This window comes from Palaemon carinicauda, chromosome 33 (assembly GCF_036898095.1).
Source record: "Palaemon carinicauda isolate YSFRI2023 chromosome 33, ASM3689809v2, whole genome shotgun sequence".
NCBI lineage: Eukaryota > Metazoa > Arthropoda > Malacostraca > Decapoda > Palaemonidae > Palaemon > Palaemon carinicauda.
Genome location: NC_090757.1, coordinates 37,607,992 through 37,617,991, shown reverse-complemented (window position 1 = coordinate 37,617,991; position 10,000 = coordinate 37,607,992).

Sequence of the window (10,000 nt, the reverse complement as noted above, 5' to 3'; positions counted from 1 at the left end):
GCCATATTCTTTGACAACATAAATAAGATTTTTTTTTCATGGTTTTTATTCTAGTTTTCGACCATTCAATTTTCCGATTGAATGAGCAAGTGAAAAAGAGTCAAATAATAATGCCTACTCTGACATAGAATCAAGACATATTGGAGAGAAAGAAGCTTTGGAAAGAGCTTGAAGATAAAGTGACCTTGGTTGAAGAATATAAAATGGAAATAGACTATTCAATTCTCCAAATGAATGAGAAAGTGAAAAGGGCCAAGGATGAAAAATGATGCGCAAATTGAGATGAAATCAAGACTTATTGGTGGGAAAGAACCTTTGGAAAGATAGCTTGAAGATGAAGTGGCCTTGGTTGAAGAATATAGATTGAAGATAGATCATTCAATCGTCCATTTGAATTAGGTACTGATTCAAATCAGATGACAGAAAATTAGTCGAGGTGAGGGAGGAATAATAAGAATAAAAGCCAACCAAAAATTAGGAAACCATAACTGGTCAGGGTCTCATTTTGTAGCCATATGATTCCAGTTTGGAAAACAGAAAAAAAAAGATTCATAATGAACGAAATGAGGAGGCCTTAAGCAACAAGATGAAAAGTTGAAGAGGGGAAAATGAAGACTGAGAAGAAAAGGCAATGGAGAGGTCTTGAAAGGCGAAGGAAAAGTCGAGACTAAAGAACATAATGTTAATAGTCTTGATGAATAGGGCGCGAAATCTTTTACCAGCATAGGTCAAGTGCTTGGCAGTTTACTACCCTCAAAACAGAAGGAATAGAGCCTCGATATTTCTAACAGCATCGGTGAGTTACTTAGTCAGTTACAAGCCTCATGTCTTATCTAAAATCATGGATGGCTCATTGCGCTGCCTTATAGATTGCTTGGCTTAACTGTTCTGCTTGAAATAAGCTTGGTTTAACTGCACAGCTTAAAGGATGTCTGGATTAACTGGCCCCCTTGAAGGATGCGTTTGGAAAAGAACCTCGATGCTTCTAACAACAAAGGTGAGTTACTTAGTCAGTTACAAGCCTCAAATCTTATCTAAAATCATGGATGGCTCATTGCGCTGCCTTAACAATTGCTTGGCTTAACTGTTCTGCTTGAAATAAGCTTGGTTTAACTGCACAGCTTAAAGGATGTCTGGATTAACTGGCCCCCTTGAAGGATGCGTTTGGAAAAGAACCTCGAGGCTTCTAACAACATAGGTGAGTTACTTAGTCAGTTACAAGCCTCAGATCTCATCTAAGATCATTAATGGCTCACTACACTGTCTTAAAGATTTCTTGGATCAACTGTTCTGTTTGAAAGAGGCTTGGCTTAACTGCACAACTTAAAGGATGACTGGATTAACTGGTCCCTTTGAAGGATGCATTTGGAAAAGAGCCTCCACGTTTTTAACAACATAGGTGAGTTACTTGTCAGTTAACAAGCCTCAAATCTTATCAAAGATCATGGGTGGCTCACTGCCCTGCCTTAAAGATTGCTTGGATTAACTGTTCTACTTGAAAGAAGCTTGGCTTAACTGCACGGCTTAAAGAATGACTGGATTAACTGGCCCCTTTGAAGGATGCATTTGGTAAAGAGCCTCGACGCTTTTAACAACATAGGTGAGTTACTTAGTCAGTTACAAGCCTCATATCTCAACTAAGATCATGAATGGCTCACTGCACTGTTTTAAAGATTTCTTGGCTTAACTGTTCTGCTTGAAAGAAGCTTGGCTTAACTCCACAACTTAAAGGATGACTGGATTAACTGGTCCCCTTGAAGGATGCATTTGGAAAATAGTCTTGACGCTTTTAACAACATAGGTGAGTTACTTATCAGTTAACAAGCCTGCCTTAAAGATTGCTTGGATTAACTGTTCTACTTGAAAGAAGCTTGGCTTAACTGCACGGCTTAAAGAATGACTGGATTAACTGGCCCCTTTGAAGGATGCATTTGGAAAAGAGCCTCAACGCTCCTAACAGCGTAGGTGAGTTACTTACAAGGCTCAAATCTCATGTAAGGTCATGTATGGCTCACTGCCTTGCCTTAAAGATTCCTTGGCTTAAATGTTCTGTTTCAAATAAGCTTGGTTTAACTGCACAGCTTAAAGGATGGTTGGATTAACTGGCCCCCTTGAAGGATGCATTTGGAAAAGTGCCTCGACATTTTTAACAACATAGGTGAGTTACTTGTCAGTTAACAAGCCTCAAATCTTATGTAAGATCATGGGTGGCTCACTGCCCTGCCTTAAAGATTGCTTGGATTAACTGTTCTGCTTGAAATAAGCATGGCTTAACTGCACGGCATAAAGAATGACTGGATTAACTGGCCCCTTTGAAGGATGCATTTGGAAAAGAGCCTCGATGCTTCTAATAGCTTTGGTGAGTTACTTAATTACAAGGCTCAAATCTCATGTAAGGTCATGTATGGCTCACTGCCTTGCCTTAAAGATTGCTTGGCTTAACTGTTCTGTTTGAAATAAGCTTGGTTTAACTGCACAGCTTAAAGGATAGCTGGATTAACTGGCCCCCTTGAAGGATGCATTTGGCAAAGAGCCTCGACGCTTCTAACAGCATAGGTGAATTACTTGGTCGGTTAACAAGCCTCGAATCACATCTAAGATCATGGATGGGTCACTGCCCTGCTTTAAGTTTGCTTGGATTAACTGTTCTGCTTAAAAGAAGCTTGGCTTAACTGCACAGTTTAAAGGATGACTGGATTAACTGGCCCCTTGAAGGAGGCTTAGATTAACCAAGAAGGCTAGCTCTGGCTTGATGGATGCTTGGCTTAACTCTAGCTTGATGGAGAATTGGCTTAACTGCCTGGCTTCATCAATGCTTGGCATAACTGATTGGCTTGATGTATTATTATTCTTATTATTATTATTATTATTATTACTATTATTATTATTATTATTATTATTATTATTATTATTATCTAGGCTACAACCTAGTTGGAAAAGCAGAATGTTATAAGCCCACGGGCTCCAACAGGGAAAATAGCCTAGTGAGGGAAGAAAACAAGGGAATAAACAAACTACAGGAGAAGCAACGAACAATTAAAGTAAACTATTTTATAAACAGTAACAACATTAAAATAAATCTTTCATATATAAACTATAAAAACTTAAAAAAAAAACCCAAGAGGAAAAGAAATAAGATAGAATAGTGTGCCCAAGTATATCCTCAAGCAAGAGAACTCTAACCCTAGACAGTGAAAGACCATGGTACCGAGGCTATGGCACTACCCAATACTAGAGAACAATGGTTTGTTTTTGGAGTGTACTTCTCCTAGAAGAGTTGCTTACCACAGCTAAAGAGTCTTTTCTACCTTTACAAAGAAGAAAGTACCCACTGAACAACTACAGTGCAGTAGTTAACCCCTTAAACGAAGAAGAAGTTTTTGGTAATCTCGGTGTTATCAAGTGTATGAGGACAGAGGAGAATGTGGAAAGAATAGACCAGACTAATTGATGTATGTGTAGTCAAAGGAAAAAGATGAGCAGTAACCAGAGAGAGGGATCCAATTTTATACTGTCTGGCCAGTCAAAGGACCTAATAACTGCCTAGCGATAGTATCTCAACAGGCAGCTGGTGCCCTGACCCAAGATCTAAGAATCTTGACCTTACCAACCTACTACCATGCTTGGCTTAGATGCCTGGCTTTATGGTGCATGCCTTAAATGCCTGGGTTACTGGGTTAATGAATGCTTGGCTTAGATATGTTGTTCCCAACCTATGTACCGAGGACCAGTGCTGGTCCGAGGTGTATGATTTACTGGTCTTTCCAATTACTTTACCTGATACTTATTGCTTTATTCATAATCTAAGAAAAATATGTCAAACTAACTTTACATATTTTGATTTCAAGTAAGTAGCTATTATTAAAAAAGTAATGAAATATGTTGAATGTGACTGTATTAATAATATTCGTTCTACAAAATGCCGAATTTTCTGTAGACTAGTACTAGCGAGACTAGTATGCAATGGGCAGGAAAGACTTCCGCAGTACCCATACACTACCTTAACTCTTTCATTCTCTCTGCAGTACTTGTACCAGCATCACTTATCATTTGCTTGTGAGTATGTTTGTTACTTTGTGACCTCTAGTTCTTTATAGATTTGTGATCACTATTGTTCTCGTCAAGTTAACCATATTAACAGTACAGTACAGGATCTATACAATCCCACCCCCCAAGAGGATAAACAAGGTGGTAAGAAGGAGATGAGTACCTTACACGTGAAAAAAGAAGTTATTGAGAAGAGTTATGAAGGTACATTTGTGACAACCATAGGAAAAATGTAATCTTACAATGTCTATGATTTATATACATCTTAAGAAGGAAGTCAAAACAATTGATGACGTAAAAACAGTGCCTACATTGACAAAACAAATGCCACATATTGTTGATAACGTGACGAACTGTCTTCTCATGTGGATCAAGGAGAAGCAGTTAGCTGGGGATACGATAAGCGAGAATATCATTTGTGTAAAAACAAAGATTTTGTATGTTGACCTTTTGAAAAATAAGCCAGGTATATCAGCAGACCAAGAAAAAGGAACATTTGAAGAGAACCATGACTGATTTGAAAACTTCAAGAGAAGACTAGGCATCACACAGTGCTTTGTGACATGGTGGAACTGCGAGCTCCGATGTTAAGGCAGCAGAGGCATTCGTTTCCGTATTTAAAAGGGACGTCGATTATGAGTGTTATATACTGCAGCTTGTGTTCAACTCCGATGAGACTAGACTCTTCTGGAAGGTGCCCAAGAGGACCTTCATTACTGTTGAAGAGAAGGCCATTTCCAGAAACAATCTAACTACTATTCTGTGTTACTGCCAGCAGGGATTGGAAAATCAAACATCTCCTGGTGTATCACTCGTAGAATTCATACGCCTTTGAAAAGTACAAGGTGCAGAAGCAACTGAATGTCACGAGGAAGTCAAACAACAAGGCTTGGGTAATGCATATTTTGTTTGTGAAATGGATTAATGAGGTTTTTGGTGCTGAGGTAAAAAACTTTGTGAACGAGAACCTCCTACTTCAAGCCTTATTGCTTATGGACAATGCTCCTGCCCGTACTCCAGCCATTAAAGATAACCTAATTTATCAAGATTAAGGTCCTGCTGCCCAACACCACTTCAGATTTCTAACCCATGGATCAGCAAGTGATCTCAAATGTCAAAATAGTGTACACAAAGGCAATGTTCTAGCAATGCTTTGAGGTCACCAAGTGACCAAGCTCACCCTCTGAAAGATTTGGAAAGAACATTTCCACATTGTCAGCTGCCCCAAAATTATTGATATAGCCTGGAGAGAGTCAGAACCTTCAATTCTGCAAAATGATTGATACAGCATGGGAAGGAGTCAGAACCCTCAATTCTACATGGAGGAAACTGTTATCTGAATGAGTTGCTTAACGCGATTTTGAGGATTTCGAACCGTTGCAAGAGGCAGTTGATGATGAACTGTGTCCTTGGGGAAGACAATGGGGTTGGAGGTGAACAGCGGTTGATGACGTCAGTGATCTTCTGGATGAGCATATCGAGCACTTGATGACCGAGGAGGTGCTGGGGTTGTACAAGGAGCAGCAGCAAGATGTAATGGAAGAGATTTTATCTGAGGAGGGAGAGGGACAAAGTGACAAACCTCTTGCTTCGAGTGAAGCAGGTGCGATATTGAAATGTGGAAAACCAAAGTTTTGTATCAACACATCACCCAGAGAAGGCGTTAGCAGGGTGAGCAGTGAATTTATTTACAGACATTACAATGTCTCATTTTCTTAGCATTTTAAAGAAAAGACAGGAACAATTGTTGCTAGTTAGGTTCCTTGTAAAAGTTGAGCATAAGAATGATATAAAAGACGCCAAAGTGTCTGAAAAGAGTAAATTAAGTGATTCAGTTGATGTTAGTGAATGCCAATCATGAGAGAGAAGTCTCGATATTTTACCAGAAGTCCTCATGGAGCTAAATTTTCCCCACAAGCAGTAACCTTCTCCTCCTCCATCATGCCACCATAACTTCTCATGGAGGGAGATTCTCCATACAAGCAATAATCACCTCTTTCTCCTCTGTTATGCCAGCCACGATTCTTCTCAAAGGTCAAGTGCAAGTAAATTGGTTGATATATTCCTGTTCTTTTTGGGGAATTATTAATTTACATTAATTTCCTATGTACTTGGTTGCAATTTGTTTTTTAAATAACATTACAAACCTTTAAAAATTAGCATAGATGTTTATTTCTGGACGTGTGAAATGCATTATGTGAATTTCCTTTACATCTGGTTTGAAAAGTACTTTGCTGTACAAGGGTATTACATTGCGAGCGAATTTCCGGAACGGATTAAACTCGTAAACCAAGGTACATACATATACCAAGGCACTTCCCCCAATTTTGGGGGGTAGCCGACATCAACAATGAAACAAAACAAAAAAGGGGACCTCTACTCTCTACGTTCCTCCAGCCTAACAAGGGACTCAACCGAGTTCAGCTGGTACTGCTAGGGTGCCACAGCCCACCCTCCCACATTATCCACGACAGATGAAGCTTCATAATGCTGAATCCCCTACTGCTGCTACCTCCGCGGTCATCTAAGGCATCGGAGGCAGCAGCAGGGCCTACCGGAACTGCGTCACAATCGCTCGCCATTCATTTCTATTTCTAGCACGCTCTCTCTCCTCTCTCATATCTATCCTCCTATCACCCAGAGCTTTCTTCACACCATCCATCCACCCAAACCTTGGCCTTCCTCTTGTACTTCTCCCATCAACTCTTGCATTCATCACCTTCTTTAGCAAACAGCCATTTTCCATTCTCTCAACATGGCCAAACCACCTCAACACATTCATATCCACTCTAGCTGCTAACTCATTTCTTACACCCGTTTTCACTCTCACCACTTCGTTCCTAACCCTATCTACTCGAGATACACCCTCCATACTCCTTAGACACTTCATCTCAAACACATTCAATTTCTGTCTCTCCGGCACTTTCATTCCCCACAACTCCGATCCATACATCACAGTTGGTACAATCACTTTCTCATATAGAACTCTTTTTACATTCATGCCCAACCCTCTATTTTTTACTACTTCCTTAACTGCCCCCAACACTTTGCAACCTTCATTCACTCTCTGACGTACATCTGCTTCCACTCCACCATTTGCTGCAACAACAGCCCCCAAGTACTTAAACTGATCCACTTCCTCAAGTAACTCTCCATTCAACATGACATTCAACCTTGCACCACCTTCCCTTCTCGTACATCTCATAACCTTACTCTTACCCACATTAACTCTCAACTTCCTTCTCTCACACACACTTCCAAATTCTGTCACTAATCGGCTAAGCTTCTCTTCTGTGTCTGCAACCAGTACAGTATCATCCGCAAACAACGACTGATTTACCTCCCATTCATGGTCATTCTCGTCTACCAGTTTTAATCCTCGTCCAAGCACTCGAGCATTCACCTCTCACACCACTCCATCAACATACAAGTTAAACAACCACGGTGACATCACACATCCCTGTCTCAGCCCCCTCTCACCGGAAACCAATCACTCACTTCATCTCCTATCCTAACACATGCTTTACTACCTTTGTAGAAACTTTTCACTGCTTGCAACAACTTTCCACCAACTCCATATAACCTCATCACATTCCACATTGCTTCCCTATCAACTCTATCATACGCTTTCTCCAGATCCATAAACGCAACATACACCTCCTTACCTTTTGCTAAATATTTCTCGCATATCTGCCTTACTGTAAAAATCTGATTCATACAACCCCTACCTCTTCTAAAACCACCCTGTATTTCTAAGATAGCATTCTCTGTTTTATCCTTGATCCTATTAATCATTACTCTACCATACACTTTTCCAACTACGCTTAACAAACTAATACCTCTTGAATTACAACACTCATGCACATCTCCCTTACCCTTATATAGTGGTACAATACATGCACAAACCCAATCTACTGGTACCATTGACAACACAAAACACATATTAAACAATCTCACCAACCATTCAAGTACAGTCACACCCCCTTCCTTCAACATCTCAGCTCTCACACCATCCATACCAGATGCTTTTCCTACTCTCGTTTCATCTAGTGCTCTCCTCACTTCATCTATTGTAATCTCTCTCTCATTCTCATCTCCCATCACTGGCACCTCAACACCTGCAACAGCAATTATATCTGCCTCCCTATTATCCTCAACATTCAGTAAACATTCAAAATATTCCGCCCATCTTTTCCTTGCCTCCTCTCCTTTTAACAACCTCCCATTTCCATCTTTCACTGTCTCTTCAATTCTTGAGCCAGCCTTCCTTACTCTCTTCACTTCTTTCCAAAACTTGTTCTTATTCTCTTCATATGAATGACCCAATCCCTGACCCCACCTCAGGTCAGCTGCCCTCTTTGCCTCACATACCTTGCGCTTTACTTCCACATTTTTCTCTTTATATTTTTCATACTTCTCTACACTATTACTCTGCAGCCATTCTTCAAAAGCCCTCGTTTTCTCTTCCACTTTTACCTTCACTCCTCCATTCACTGCCCTTCCTCATGCTGCCTCCAACAACCTTCTTGCCACACACATCACTTGCAATCCCAACAAAATTTTCTTTTACTAACTTCCACTCCTCCTCTAAATTGCCAGTTTCTCTTACTTTCACTTCGTCATATGTCATTTTCAACCTTTCCTGATATTTACTTTTTACCCCCGGTTTTATTAGCTCTTCAACCCTCACTAGCTCCCTTTTACATTCACTTACTCTATTCCCCCACTCGTTTGCTACAACTAATTTTCCTTCCACCAAAAAATGATCAGACATACCGTTAGCCATACCCCTAAACACGTGCATGTCTTTCAATCTTCCAAACATTCTTTTAGTTATCAACACATAATCCATTAATGCCCTTTCTACTACTCTTCCATTTGCCACTCTTACCCATGTATACTTATTTTTATCTTTCTTTTTGAAAAAGCTATTACTTATCACCATCTCTTGCTCAACACACATATCCACCAGGCTCTCACCACTCTCATTTTCACCTGGTACGCCATACTTCCCAATGACACCTTCTACCTCTCCAGCGCCCACTCTAGCATTTAAATCACCCATGACAACTACATAATTCCTTCTACCCAGTCCTTCTACACACCTAGTTAATTCATTCCAGAACTCATTCCGCTCTTCTTCACTTTTCTCACTACCTGGCCCATACGCACTGACAAACGCCCAACATTCCCTACCCAACCTAACCCTTACCCACATTAACCTAGATGATATCTCCTTCCATTCCACTACTTTACCTATCATCCATTCACTCAGCATTAAAGCCACACCCTCTCTCGCTCTTCCCCTTTCAATCCCAGACACTCTACCAGACATTTCACCAAATATCACTTCACCCTTTCCTTTTATCTTCGTCTCACACAAGGCCAATACATCCATCCTTCTATTCCTAAACATACTTCCAATTTCACATATTTTACTCTCTATCGTACTACATCCACGCCCATTCAAACACCCCAAAACTAGAGTGCGGGGAGCAGTCATTCTCCCCCCAGCTCCATCTCTTTGTTGCTGTCTCACAGGATGTAGAAACAGGAGAGGGGGTTCCCAGCCCCCTCGTCCCGTCCCTTTTAGTCGCCTCTTACGACACGCAGGGATAACGTTGGCGCTATTCTAATTTTTATATGCCCCCGCGGCCACAGGAGGCACTTTATATATATATATATATATATATATATATATATATATATATATATATATATATATATGTATATATATACACACACATCACTCCTCCATCTTTTATTTAGACAGCCAGCTACTTTCTTGTTGCTTAGATTAACACAGATTTATTAAATTTCGGGGTATTTTTTTCTCGCTCAGCATGGCGCTTAACCCCATTCGTTTTTGACAAAATCAAATTGAAAAAATCTAAAATTAATACAAGGTAATAGCAACAGAGATGTATTACCTAAAACTTGATGGTCACAGTTC